A 15,391-nucleotide genomic window follows, 5' to 3' on the forward strand; every position below is an offset into this window, starting at 1 on the left:
TATAAAATAACATAGAAGACACCTATTAAACATCGTTGATTGACTGACCTGTGTACCTTTATTTCCAAACACATCTTTTGAAGAATGCCAGATTATCAGAATTAGCTACTTGTCTGCCCTAGATGTCATTATAGCATAGCCGAAAAAATTTGACGTTCCTCAAAGCCTCTGATTCTTCTTATTTCTGAACTCTGATGTTGGTGTCCTCATAGTATTTAGGCTTAACACTTTTCAATCATTTGGAGTTCCCTTTCTTCTCTGTCTCCCCAACTCCCTTTACGTCCACATGCTATTAGCTACAAAATTTGTTGATTCTACTTTACAGTATCTCAACAGTTGCTCAGTTCTTTCCATTCCCACTGCCTTAGTTCAAGATATTGCTCCCTCTCATTTGGCTGTTACCCTTATTTATTATTTTCCCCTAATTATTATTCCTTTCTTCAAGGGTTCTCCCCACTCTCTCTCTTCACCAAAATCCATTTGAATATTGTTACTAGAACAGTCATCTTTAAACAGATCTGACCCAAGTCATTATTTACCTATAATGATTTATTGTTGCCTACAGAATACAGTTCAAAATCTCTAACTTGCTTTGCATATTCTTCTGGAATATGAAGGACCTTAAACATTATTTACAGTTCAATCTGTATCTTGGCATAGAGGTTTTTTCTCTAGCCAGGATAGTATATTGTCATTCCTTGAAGAATCCCCACCACCTCTCTGCCGCTGATCTTTGTTCCATCTCCGTGCTCCAGCCACACAGGCTTTTTTTTCAGTTGAATGCCCTTGCCAACCACAGTCTTTGCCATCGGTGTCCTCTTCAGCTTGTCTGCCAGCTGCAATTAGTTGTACAATGTTACTCCAAAATTACTTTGCAGAGAAACATTCCATGATCTTTTCTCAGGGAGCCTTCCCTGTTTCCCACTCTTATACTAGTTAGATTAAACACCATCATAGCTCTTGTATTAAAAGATGTACAGTTTATAATTTCACACAGATTTTTTGGCATCATTTGATTAGAGACTGTCTCTTCTACTTTAAATTCTGTGACTGAAGAGATCTGGACCACTTCACTCACCATCGTATCCCCTGTACCCAACACAGGAGCATATACTAAATACTTAATGAATGAATGCACCAACATCTATAAAATTCTTGGCCATGATTGTTACCCCATCTCTTCTCAGAAACTATCCAATATCCAAGACTCTCCCAACCCCTCGTTGAATTTATCTCTCTTTCCTCTAATTCCTATACCCTTACCTCTTCTCCAGTAGGTGGTAGTCCCTAGAGACTCTTATCTACACTGTAGAAAGTCAGGAGAATGGTCAGGTTTCTGTTTAAAAATGAGCACTAATTTAAGGCTTGTACATAAAAGTGAGTAATAAAGCTTTACAAAAGTTGAAATGTTGATTAAGTTTGAAATGTTCAGAGTATTATATCATGCTTCTAATGACACCAAAGTTTTGAGTCAGAAGCTTATCTGAACCAGCATCTTCTGATAATATCTTAACCTTAGCCAGTCAATTTACAAATATGTGAGGATGTTAATTAGGAATACTGGGCGAAACATGTGATGAGTTTGCTGGGAATCCACACTCACTAGTAGAAATCCATGCCCTAGTGTCGGCAGGTTAGTGATATCTTCTTACATTTTTATTTGGTTTTCTTTTGCACACCTAATTTAATAATCTTGTTAATAAATTCTAGTGAAAAATGACAATCAGGAAATAATAATTAACTGGTCTGTGTTTATCTTGTCAACTGCACCTTAGCTGAGGACATAAACTCTCATAGAAAAATTTGGCTTTTGTCTATTTAAATCTGCTTTCACAAAGGATAGGTAGTGCTTGAGTTTTACTGAGCCTGCAGGTTTATCGCTCTTAATTTTGCTCACAACAAAATGAATTATTCTTTAGCCTGGTTTTGCCAAGTATTTCATTTGGACAAAGAGATGGCATATTTCAAAAAAGATTATCAAAAAATGTTTAAAAGTGATATAGCACAATTAGCTTTGGACTACAGGAGAGGGTTTAGAGAATTTCCTGGAGCCTATGTGTTAATTTGAAGTCACAGGAAAGAACACGGGAAAGGACAAAAAAAGCTATGATTATACTCAGTCCTGGTGCTGTGGAGGAGGAAGATATTAATGGCATCTTGCAGGGCTACATTCTAAGTATTTTCTCCTTTTAGCCATTAGAAAGATGGGGAGTGAGGGACAGGTTTTTATAATAGAAAACACTCATTTCTCTTTCTTGTTCTTGAAGATTGTGAGAAAATTCTTAAGAGATAATCTTTTAAGAATCAGAAAAGTTATTATTTTGATCTTTGTCGGTGCTCAGAAGCACAAACAACTCAGTTTTGATAGCACAGCACCTAGTATGTTTCTTATTTTTTTCTTTGATAAAGAGAGGAATTTCCTGAAAGATAAGGGCCAGAAGAAGGACAAGTCAAACTTCAATGCTCTAGAAGAAAGAGCTGAGGTCTGAAATTTTAGGTAACCTGCTCAGTTGGGACTCAGGATCTACATCAGAAAGAAAGACAATGAGACCATTATCAAGCTCTGACACTTTTGTAACTTTCCATGTTTGTCATTGTGGTCATTCACTGTCCTTATCATGACCACTAGTAAAATGCTTAAAATAAAAACAATTTATGGGCAACGTGTTAGATATAGTGAATTAATGAATTAAATAAACTAGTTTTTACTGAGTGCCTACTCTATGTCAGGGGTTCTTCCAGAGCCTGGGAATATAACAGTGAACATAGCAAATATCTGCACCTTCATTGAGCCGAAATTCTAGTGGAAATATAGACAATGAAGGAAGCAAAATTCTGTAAAGTATGTGATGCTGATAAGTGCTACTGACGAAACAAAGAAAGAAGAAGGATAGAAGATATCGAAGGTGGGGTTTGCAATTTTAAACATAAAAGTCAAGAAATGTTTCATTGAGAAGGTGACATTTAAGTAAAGATTTGAAGGAAGAGATAGAGCTAACTGCGTGGTTGTCTGGAAAAAGGATGTTCTGAGCAGAGGAAAACAAAGTTCAACAATGACTTCTGAAACTAGGTTAAAAAGAAATTTCCCGGCTCAGTGTGTCCAAAAACTCAAGGTCTCAGTCTGGCTTCAGGCACGGTTTGATAAAGGGATTGGGAAAAGATATTTTCTTTTCTGTTCTCCTTTATGCGATGGTTTCATTCTTACATACATTGGTCTTTTGTGGCTGTAGGAAAGCTATAGTGTCTCTGGTTCTAATACCCTTGTACTTCAACTCAATGGGAAGAATAAAGACCTTTGTCTCTTTTGCTCTAATTGGTTATTCCTATTTCTAAACCAATTATTGTGATCAGAGAAAATGCTGTGTGCTGATTATTTTACGCTTGCTCCATTGGAATGGCATAGACTTAGGAAGTATATACATGTCTTTTTTGGGGGGGCAGCTTCCTCTAAGGAAAACTGAGGAACCAAAAGAAGGGAAAATGGATTTGAAACAGCAAAAGCAACATTATACCATGCATTTGAGCTTAAATAAGACCTTGGATTGAGCTTTACCTATCAAAACCTTGCTGAGGAAAATCATCTCTATTGAATCCAACTTCTTTTTCTCTAAAAAGAAGAAGTTGAACTCATGAACTTTAAGGTCACATTTTAATATATACTAAGTGTACTATTTAAAGACTTAAAAATAATATTATATTATGATACTGCAAATATAATCTATTGAAAGAATATATTTAGCCTTTCTAATGGTCATTAATATTGGGCACAAGGGTCAGCATGAATTTTTGAGTATAGGCCTAAAATGCAAGTTTCTTAAAATCTGATGTAATCAATTCCAGATGCCTTTGTACTCTAATTCACTGTTTCCTCTGCTCGATGAGCTATGGGAAGAAAGGAACAAAGAAAGTGTGTGTAGCAGGATTCTCTGCTGGTCCAATTTCCAGCCTGGAGTTTGGAGATTCAGTTGAAAGGCCAGCTCATCAAACATATTTAACACAGGTTTCTATATTTGAGTCTGAGAGGGGAGAGACTATGTACCCTTTTATATTGGCCTATGCGACATTATGATAATGTGTGTATAGGATCTGCTAAAGATAGAAGACCCATGGTATTCATTTTATGGACTTGCAGGATTAAACAGCTCCTCCTTCATGCTGGATTGGAAAGAGAATGGCCAAAGGAAATGGCCTCTCCCAAATGCAGCATCTTGAGCCTTAGACTCTTCTAACAGCTGGTACTTCCAAAATCAACAAAGGACCTCCATAAGTGTTTTGCCTGTATTTAATATGAGAGCTCAGTATTTTATACTAAACTATATTAAATTTGTGAATGTGTGTGTCTGACACTTGGCACAGCATAAGAGCTGCAGTTATCTCCTTCGAGGTTCCTGCATGATTTGGGCAATACCTAAAATACCTTTATGAACAATTTCTCCATGTCAGGAACAATGTATTGAGGCAACCCAAAATGTGCCTTTGTGAATATTCTGTTGGAAACTTCCATGCTTTTCAACACAGTACACAGAAACCACTTCAGACCCAGAATATCCTCCTTCTATGACAGATTCAGAGATTTATGCTCTCTTGAATTCCTTAACCAAATCAAGATAAATCCCTATCTAGTCTCAGGAGGTCTTCAGGCCCCCCTGAAGACCATTTGCTTTTCTCCAGTCAGCCTTTGTTTCAAGTTGGAAGGGTAACACTTCAGAAGGAAGTGGGGTTCCTGAAACTCCCTCCCTACCCACTCAGAATATTTTCCTTATTGTAGATTTTACATGGTTGACTCATCAAGATGATATTTGTCTCTGAAATATATTCCTAAAATAAAACATATGTAATAATCTATTACAGGACGCTGTGATCACATATTGTTCCCATACTCTGAGTTAGTTGTCATATGCTCTCATCCCGTAAGAGCTGACCCAGCAAACTGTACTATACATGCTTGATTGGTGACAACTGTTCTGTACTTCCTGAGTTGAGTGTGTCTGCAATGTGTTTTTTTCTTTCACTGTGGTCTTTCTTTCTTTTCTTAATATTCTTTTCATGGCCAACGAAAAGTAATAGCAATAGATTTTCTGCAAGGGAAAAAAGATATTTAGAATAGATATTAAAATACACGTTTTAATGGAGAATGAGAAGGCAAGCCATAAACTAAAAGAAAAATATTTACAAAAGACATATCTAATAAAAGACTTATTTAAAATATGCAAAGAACTCTTAAAATTCAACAATAAGGAAATAAACAACAGATTATAAAATGTGCAAAAAAGCCAAAAGAGACTACACCAAAGATGATATACTGATGATAAATAAGCATATCAAAAGATACTCAACATTATATGTCCTTAGGGAATTTCAAATCAAAACAACAATGAGATATCACTACACAACTATTAGAACAGCCAAAATCTGGAACACCAATAACATCAAATGCTGATGAGGATGTGGAGCAATAGGAACTCTCATTGTTGGTGGGAATGCAAAGTGGTTCAGCCGCTTTGGAAGACAGTTTGGCAATGTCTTGCAAAACTAAACATATTCGTGCCATATGATCTAGCAATTGCTCTCCTTGGTATTTACCCAAATGAGCTAAAAAGTTATGTTCACAAAAAAAGCCTGCACATAGAAGATTTATTTATAATTATCCAAACTTAGAAACAACGAAGATGTTCTTTAGTAGGTGAATGGATAAATAAAGTGTAGTACATCTAGACAATGAAATATTATGTAGTGCTAACAAGAAATGAGCTTTCAAGTCATAAAAATACCTGGAGAAAACTTAAATGCATTTTACTGAGTGAAAGAAGCCAAACTGAAAAGGCTATATACACTGTGTGATTCCAAGTATATGACACTCTGGAAAAAGCAAAACCATGGACACAGTCAGTGAAAAGATCAGGAGTTGGCAGGAAGGAGAAGAGAATCAACAGTACACCCAACTCAAGGGCTCAGGCTTTCTGAATGGTAGATACATGTTGTTACATACTTGTTAAAACTCACAGAATGTACACCCTCAAGAGTGAACCCTAATGTAAACTATGGGCTTTGAATGATAACAATGTGTCAATGTAGGTTCATGGATTATACAAATGTAGCACTCTCTGAGAGATATTGATAGTGGAGGAGACTATGCCTGCCTGTGTGGCAGCAGGGGGTATATGGGAAATCTCTGTACTTTGCATTCAATTTTGCTGTGACCCTAAACTGTTCTAAAAAATGAACTCTATTTAAAAATGCAAGTTGTATGGATTTTCTCCCCCCGCCCTCCCCTTTTTTGGTTTATTCTACAAATACTTATTTAGCTCATAATATAAGCAAGGCTTTTTTTCTACAAGTTGTATGGATCTTTGAAGTGACTTGATGAAGTTCTTGGACACGATAAGAGGCATCATCACCTAGCATGAAAAGACAAACATTTCACTCTATAGAGGAGAGAGGAAAGAAATCATGCAGGCAAGGCCTGATTTCCATGGTCATGAGGAGCCCTTGCTGTTGCTTCTCTATAAGATCTTTGCACTATCAGCCTGTTAAGAGCCGTTCAGTTACCAGGTAAGCTTTCCTGGGCCTGCCCTATGCTGCATCTGTTCCTCCGGCAAGACTAAGGATGGAAAGGGAGAGGGATGCTTTTCACTCTGAGTTTCTAAAAGGCCTTCATAGGAGATAGTTCCCCTCCCTTATTAGAGTTGGGCAGTATCAAGGCCTGTCTTATCTGGGAGGACGACTCAATAACAGCTGATGCTGTGTTTAGCAGTGCAGCTGCTGTAGCAGCAAGAGCCTATTTCCCTGCTGCTATCATCACTACCCCTTGCTGGCTAGATAAGGAGAAGGGTACATTGAGTGACTTTGGCTAATAATTATGGCAATGACCAGCATATAATGATTGTACATATTGTACCAGGAAGAACACTATTTTGAAAGGATTGTCTCAATCCTCAAAAGAATAATAGCTAGTAACATTTAGTATATGCCAGGCACTATTCTCAGAGATTTGTATATATTATACTAATTTAATCCTGATAAGAACCTAATGAGATAGTAGCATTGTCTTTTCTGTTTTACAGATGAGGAAACTAAGGCTTAGAGAAACGAAATCACTTGCCTAATATCACACAGCTGCTAAGTGGTAAAGCTAGTAATCACACTCAGGACAGCAGGACTCCAGAATAATCTTTTAATCATAGTTGTGCAGAGTTGATTCATTACAATTTTATCTCTAAATACATTCTAAAAATAAAATGCATGTAAAAATCCAATACAGGACAATGTAAATACATGTTTTTACCCCATGTTCTTAGAGCATCATGTGTACTTGGCTAATGAGAGCTAGCATAACAAATTATACTGCACACTCTTAATCAGTTTAGGTGTTTGTGCCCCACTGTGACTGTGATTGTTAAATTTAGATAAGGAAACATGGGACAAGGTTAGAGAGGTGGCAGGAGAGGTGGCATAACTATCCAAAGACATTTAAAAGGCTGTCATAATTTTGGTGAGTTTATACCATATAGGAACTAGCCTATGAACTTGCAGAAACTTGATTTGGTCAGCCAAATGGGAGGCTTAGCCTCTCTGGGATGGGATCCTGGAGAGCATAGCAAATACCAGAACCCTAATTTACCAAATATGTAATGAAAATTGTAACAGTCAGGGGCTCCAGGGCCTCTTATCTTTGGATAAGAACATGCCCGCCTTATAGACAAATTTTACAGAAGTCGAATTATAATTAAGTTGTTATATGAGTATGGGATCGGACTATGGGGATTTTTTTCTATGATTCAAGTATTTCAAGGTATGAGAGATGAATGCATTCAACTCCACTGCAGGGAGAAGTCACACACCAAGAGGCAGCTAGCTTGACTCTTTGGGCTCAAGTCAAAAATTGGCCAGTGTATGGTCTGCCCTGGACAGAACTTGCCCATGTGAATTATTTGAATGTAAATGACACACACAAAAAATTCCAAACAAGATAGATCTTTATTTCTAATTCATGTGAAAGTCTGGATTCATGGTGGGACCAAAACCAGCATAATGTTACATCGTGTCAGAGACCCATGTTCCCTTTATATCTTGATACTTCACCCCACATAGCCTCGACCTTATTGACCAAGATAATCATTTCAGTGTTTCAGAAGGAGGCTGGAGAATGAGTTATAGGGACAGCAAAGAGCACACACACATTCTACTCTCAGGGCAGGCTTCTAGAAAGGGGCTCTCATGTGGTGCTTTGCTTATATCACATGGTCCAGAATTTAATCTCATGGTTACATCCACCTGCAAGAAGCTGAAAAAATGCAGTCTCTATCTTACAAATCCAAACACTCTACCAAAAATTAGAGTCCCCATCAGCATGGACAAATTGGAGAAGGAATATTGGAGCGAGAGGTAAGATATCATCATCCAACACTGATTTCTAGAGGCTTAGACGCCAGCCCTCACCATGACACGAAGAGCCAAGTGCTTTCTATCCACGAATACAGATGTAGCTAATGCTAATGTGCTCCATCATGCAGCTGCAGCAGCAAGGCCTGAGCCCCAGCTCCCTATCACTTTAGAGAAGGCACTGGAGACTTCCTTTCCCTAAGCCTCTAAAGCTGGTCTGAGAGAACAGTCCTGGGGCTAGATTCTGCCATTTCTGGAATTTGATATCTTTTATATAAGAATCTCTAATAAGATTTCTGATTTTGGGACTTTATTCTTCTTTGTAAAACAAAACCTAAATTAAATACACAACCGGACTGAAAAACAAAACCTAAGTTAAATACACAACCAGATTCCCTTAGTGAACTAAACATCATTTAAATCTATTTCCGCCTGTTCTTTAATATTTGTTCCTCCTAGGTGTTATGGGTGCTTTTTTTTTTTAAGCTCAGTTCTCTTTTTGTTTACTCTCTGGGCTAGTTTGAACTTGCAGCCTCTAATTTTTGGCCTCTCACCCCTCCCTCCCATATCATTCCATACACACTTACCAGAATGTTCCTTCTGAAGTACTAGAACATTCTAGATAATAGTCTTCATGGTCTGACTCAGGCTTTCCCTCCCAGCTGGGCCTCTTACCACTCCCCAACTTGTTCCCTAAGACCAGCCACACCAAATTGCTTGCTTTCCCTGAAACTCACCATCTCTACCTTTGTACCATTGCACATATTGTCTTTCAGTCCAGAGCACTCATGATCCCACATGGAACTCCTTTTCATCCTCAGCCCTAAAGTCAAGTGACCTTATTCTGATTCCTCCAACCTTTTATCTTTGGAAACATGAGGCCCTAGACATAACTTAGCCTTAGTGCAATGTGTACATACTTCGGCTCGCATGCTCTTTTTCTATTGATCAATTTAATTTACATTTGAACCTCATTTTGCCCCTTGTTGCATAGGTAAGCTCAGGGAAAGCAGAATGTTTTCCCCATCTTTTCTCTTGGGTTATGTCTAAACCCATGTGACTTACATGGCTCATATAGACCTAAAGCATTCGAATTAGGGAATGTGTCGTTGGCCATTATCTCTTCTTGTTTGCCTTTACTTGAAGTCCATTGTCTTCTCTTTTCCTGTGGCTGTCAGTCCAGACAGGTGGCTATAAATCTTTGAAAGTCCCTCAGAGTTAGCAAAATTCCTTGCTTCAGTGCCCTCCAGAAATATACGTTCCAGGCTCTACAGGGCAATAAGTAAATTTAGAGTGCCAAGGCCTGCCTCTTTCTCAGTCACTCTCAGAAACCTGACACTATTCTGTTAACTAAATAAGGCTGTCTGAGATTTGATCCTTCTTGATACAGTGTGGTGATATTTCTTCTCGGGGATCTGCGTGATTCTTCATTGCTCTATGAGAGAGCGAAGCACAAATTTCTTCTTTATTAGACCTCTCAATTTCCTTTGGAGTTCTTGCCATTTTCTCTTCCTCTGCACATGGGCCCTTCTTGCAAGCCTGGCTGCATGTAAGTCATCCTCTGTTTTGACCCTTCTTCCTCCCCAGACTGAGAAAATGTCATTCAGTAGTTGGTAAGATGGGTGCAGGGTGGGAGGAAGTGTGTGTGGAATCTAGTTCTAACCTCATCCTGTCCTCTTTATGCCCTGACTTCCTTAGAGCCTAAGCTTTCGAAACTCAAAAAGTTTACTCTACTGTTTGCTATAATAGCCCTTTGGCAATGAATCACATAGCTTAAATGGGGCAAAACAACGACCTCTAAAGAAGAGAGAGTTTTCATATTTCAAATTATCATCATCCTACTGTAATAGTTTTTGTCATGTTATTTTAAAATAAGTCATTTGTTTTTGTTCTTCACTAAACTGTGAACTTATACCTTTTCTTTATTTTACCTTCTAAATTCTGGCATCATCTCAGAGAAAAGATGGAGGAAGGACTCAGATTTGCAGGATGAGGGTTCAGAATGTAAATCAAATTGAGCAATAGAAGAAAACATTTTGTGAGTTGAAATGTGTACATAGTGCACTAAGTTCAAGTACATCTAGGGTCTCGTGATTGCTGAGTACAGTGGAGAGACTAGGAACTCAGTGTCTCGTGAATGAATTAAGTAATTACATGATTAATGCTAATAGCTTTCATTCCTCTAGTGCCTGCCATAAGCCAGGTACAAGCCAATCTTCTTAACAGTCTTATAAGAATGGCATTTCTCTCCTTTATACTAGAGGAAAGCAAAAGAGAATCAGGGAGGTAATATCTTTTATTCCAAATTGAACAGCTAATAAGTAGCAAGTACAGAATGCTAACCCACGTCTGTTTGATTCTAAATCCTGAATTCGTTTCTCTGGCCACACTATGTAATAATTATTTAATTTATGAAGTGTTTCTTGGTGAAGATCCCATGTGAGAAATATATGTACATGTGTATATGCACATGCATATGTCTATACAATGAAGTCTCTTGTTTGCTAGGGAATTAAATGCATTTTCTCATCATCAGAAATAATTATTTAAATAGATTCTCTTGCTCTGATATTCTTAGAATTTTGGTGTCATTATGTTCAGTGAGGCTTATTGATCAATCTAATATTTATTGCCTCATGTATCAATAAAAGCAGGATGCAACATTACCATTTTACACTTGGAAGCTTAACACTTGCAATCATGGTATGTTTCAGCCAAATAATGTATTCATCATTTAAACCATTTAGGTGTTGGGGTGGGAAATGAAGGAAAAAAAAGTTTGTGTGAGTTACATGGGGATAAATGTTTCCTTTTTACTCTGCCTGGCAAGGTGGTGGCAGTATTTTTTGCAAATAGGATATGTAATTGTGTGTATATTCCAAGCAGCTTGTTTATATTTTCCCCTAGGGTTTGACTTTCTTAGATGTCTAAAACACTCTGAGGAGAGGAAGGAATGCATACATTTTTAAAAACAGATATTGTCCTTGTTTCCCAGGCAAATTCAATGCACCTTCTGTTGGGTAATTGAAATCCAAGAAGTAGCATGAAGTGTTTTAACAAAATATGTATGAATGAGCTGTATTTATGATGGAATGGCAGAGATTTGGAAACCTAAACTGATTAAAAAGACACAATGAAAGATCCGAGTGTGCTGACTCAGTTGTAGAATTTGGCATTTGACACAGTAAACATAGGTAAATGTGAGTAAATATTTCCAGAAGACTGGTCTCATACCCCTTCTATTTCTGGGGTAGAGTCTGACTGCATTTTACTGGTAATATATTTTCTTCTTTTGTGGGATGTGTGGTAAACTGCTCCATTAACAATGTGCTGTAAAAAAGTACTTCTCAGAGTGGTATTATCTTTATTTCTTTCTATTTTGTGTTAACTTAATAGGAAAGAGACAGAGAGCTGGGAATAAGCCTCGCATTACTTTTTTTACATAGTAATATCCTTTTTACAAAAGGCTCTGTGTGTGTGTGTGTGTGTGTGTGTGTGTGTGTGTGTGTGTTTGTGTGTGTGTGTGAGTGTAAATATGCCTTTAGAATATCTGAGTTCCTAAGGCTTCATAAATGCGGTACCTTTACATTTGAAGCTGCTACTGTGAACAATGTCAAGAACTGAAGGCAAAGGCCAAATGCCACGTTGCTAGGAGGACTTGGTGACTGGGTTGGGCTGTGCAGCATGATAGGAAAAAGAGAAAAATGCAGCTGGTGATTTAGAAAGCTCTGTGAGCTTTCCATTTCCTCTCATACTCATTTTTGAAACAATCTTTTAATAAGCATTTACTTATATAAACATATAAATACCTCCTGCCCTTTCTGGCCTCTTCCTATTCATTCATTCTGGTTTTCATTAGATTGGCTGATTGTCTTATCTCTCAAAATTCTCAGATAGCTTCTTTCCTCCCCACCCCCCCATGGGAGAACAGTGGTTTTCAGTCTTTTCGGAGTCATATACCTTTAAAATCCTATGGATAGTAGAATCTTTTTACTAAGAAAAATTTACAAATACTCAGAGAATATTAGAGTTCAGAGGTCCCCAGAAGATCATCAACGGATCTCTGGTTAAGAACCACCATTCTCTATGATCCCCTTTCTCCATTTTTCTTTAATACCATCCCAGTGCTTCTTGTCCTCTTATAATATCTTTCACTTGCAACTTGCCTAACTGCCCTGTTTCTAATGTTGTGCCATTTCTTTTGCATCATAAAGTGTTGGAGACACAAGAGCAGGCAGTGTGAGTTCCTCTAGTTCCAAAATCCCTTAGTAAGAATCTTTCTCCTATGTTATTCTGGAAGAGGTGTCTAATGGACTCTTCTTTTTACCTGGTGATGATGATACTGATACACAATAGTAGAAAATGATTATTGAGTTGTTTTTTCCAAGAATGGCAATAGATTTTATATAATGCTGTCTGTATTCCTTAAAATGGAATCTCTGAAATTTAAAGTACATATTTGCAAGCTAGCATCCTTATCAGATGAAGTCTTTGGTGGTAGTGCTGAACAAGGTTAAGCGGTTTCCACAGGAATCTTCTCTCTGATGAGACAATGGCTCTGGAACTAATGGAAAAAGCTAAATGTCTGGGTTTTTCAAACTAAGAAATAGCTTAAAAACATTGTAGACATTCTGGATTGTACGTCTACTTACTCTAATTTGAAAAAAGGTGATCGATGGAGATAAAATCATATTAAAAACTTTTCAGTTGCCAATTATAAATGAAAAAATGTTCTGGTGTTAAAAAGAATATTAGCTTCCAAAAGTCATCCACATTCTAATCTCTTGAACCTGTGAATATGTTACCTTGCACCACCACAGGGACTTTGCCAATGTGTTGAAGTTTAAGAATTTTGAAATGAGGAGATTATCTAGCTGAAACCAATAATTATTTAAATCGTTATTCTTGGAGAAGTTTTCCCGGCTAGAGTCAGAGAAAGAGATGTGATAACAGAAGCAGGGTCAGATAGATGCTCCATCTCTGGCTCTAAAGATTGAAGAAAGAGGCCACAGCCAAAGAATGTGGGTGAGCTCTTGAAGCTGAAAAGGTAAGCAACTGGATTTCTCCTGTTAAACTTTCGTAAAGAAGCCATGCCTGACTGACACCTTGATTTTAGCCCAGTGATTTCCAGGTCAGATTTTTGACCCCCCAGAACTATAAGATTATAAATTTGTGTTGTTTTAACTCACTAAGTTTGTGGTAATTTGTAGCAGCAGTAATAGAAAACTAATACAGTTCTGTTGTTAAACTGTAAAAGAATCTAGAAATATGTGAAATATTAATAAGAAAAAATTAAAAATTTTAGGTAATTTATAAAATTGAAAAGATGCTTGTGGATCCTCTAAGAGTCCTTGGTCTCAGATTGAGAAAGACTTGCTGTATTTAAATATTTAAGAAGAAATAGATGAGGGGCTCCATAGATTTATTTTTCATCTAGGCTTTTATTGGGTGAATTTGTAAATTCCTTAATTCATTGATTCAAATTTGATGGGGCCATTTTGTGAAACAAATATCTTTCCCCATGTGCTGAGCCACTTTCCCTTATATCCTTTAAATTTCTCATCTCTTAGCGCTCAGGTTACCAATAGTAGCCTATAAATGATGTATCATGGCATCTAGCAATTCTTTAGTAATACCAAATAAATTTTTTAGTAATAAGTAATAAGATTTTAGTAATGTATTTTATAGTCACCAGACTGTGTATTACTTTTTGCATAATGCAAAGTTGTTCTGTTTAGGATTAAAATAACATATTGGTTTATCTGCAGTGAGATTTTTTTTAAAAAATCTAATACAAATATAGCTAGTTTTAGCTTAGTAATACCTTAAAGTGTAATTGTGTTATCTTTTGGACTGTTTCATTTGTACCATGTAGGAAAATATTCATCTTACTCAGACAATGTTGTTGTCCTTTTTCTGTCTAAATTATTGATAAATTGATTAAAATGCGCGTGCGCACGCACGAGAGAAAGAGAGAGAGAGAGAGAGAGAGAGAGAGAGAGAGAGAGAGAGAGAGAGAGAGAGAGAGAGAGAGAGAGAGAGAGAGAGAGAGAGAGAGAGAATAGGACAAGAAAGGATCTGGAGAGAAGTTATCTTTTTCTTCAGGCAGGACTATATCTAAGAGATTCTGAAGAGATAAATGTCTGTCCTAGGGATGGAAATGGAACTTTTTTTCCCCCCTAAGAGAGCCCTAAATGTATTTCAATCAGTTCATTTGCATGAACATTTACACTGATTTCCATGAACCATTCTTAGGTCTCTATTCTTCATTTAACCTTTGACTTAATGAGATCTGTCTCTCTCTTTCTCTCTCTTCCCCCTATTTATTATTCATTCAATTTCTACTGAATGTCTTTTGAGGATGGTCCTGTGCAAAGCATCATGAGAATTTCTGAGAAATAAAGTGTAGTCTTACTTTAAAGAACTTACAATCTACTGGGAATGACAGAGTTTGGGCCTAAAGAGAAGGTTAAATGACTACACGAGATGTTTATCAAACGTCATACAATGTATTGCAAATAAAGGATAATAATAGATAATTTTGAGTATGATGATGGCAAAATGAGCATCTGTTGAGTGCCTGCTTTATGCCAGGCCCCTTGTGTATGTTATCTCTTTTAATCCTCAACAAACTTCTGGAAGACAGACTTTTTATTCCCATTTATGTAATTACAGAATATTGAACTCAGTATTCCAACTGACTCAGATTTATCTGAGTCTAAAATTTATGCTCATTTCGTTGGGACACACTGTCTTTGATTTGGAATCACAGAAGGATATTCTCCCTGGAGACTTAAAATGTTCCTGGAGGATGTAGTAATTGCTAGATTCATTTATCAAACATCTACTATGTGCCAGGTACTTACTAGATCTCTTCTTTCATTTTAAAAATAAGAAAACCGAGGCATGGACAGGCTAAATAACTTGACCAAAAGCACATCTTAAGTAAGTGGTGGAGCCAGGATATGAATCAAAGTGGTCTGATTCCCAACCCGACACTTCCTCCTTG

The 15,391-nt window shown here is 37.2% G+C and overlaps 1 long non-coding RNA gene across 1 annotated transcript in view; it reads left to right on the forward strand.

Annotated features, from left to right (window-relative positions):
• Positions 1-8,906: 8,906 nt before the first annotated feature.
• LOC107518654 overlaps positions 8,907-15,391 on the forward strand; it is a 67,522-nt gene continuing 61,037 nt past the window's right edge. The window contains exon 1 of the long non-coding RNA XR_001598930.2: positions 8,907-9,931. This is a non-coding gene — a long non-coding RNA (uncharacterized LOC107518654). The remainder of the gene's footprint in view (positions 9,932-15,391) is intronic.

The sequence above is a fragment of the Rousettus aegyptiacus genome, unplaced genomic scaffold (genome assembly GCF_014176215.1).
Source record: "Rousettus aegyptiacus isolate mRouAeg1 unplaced genomic scaffold, mRouAeg1.p scaffold_m13_p_2, whole genome shotgun sequence".
Classification (NCBI taxonomy): domain Eukaryota; kingdom Metazoa; phylum Chordata; class Mammalia; order Chiroptera; family Pteropodidae; genus Rousettus; species Rousettus aegyptiacus.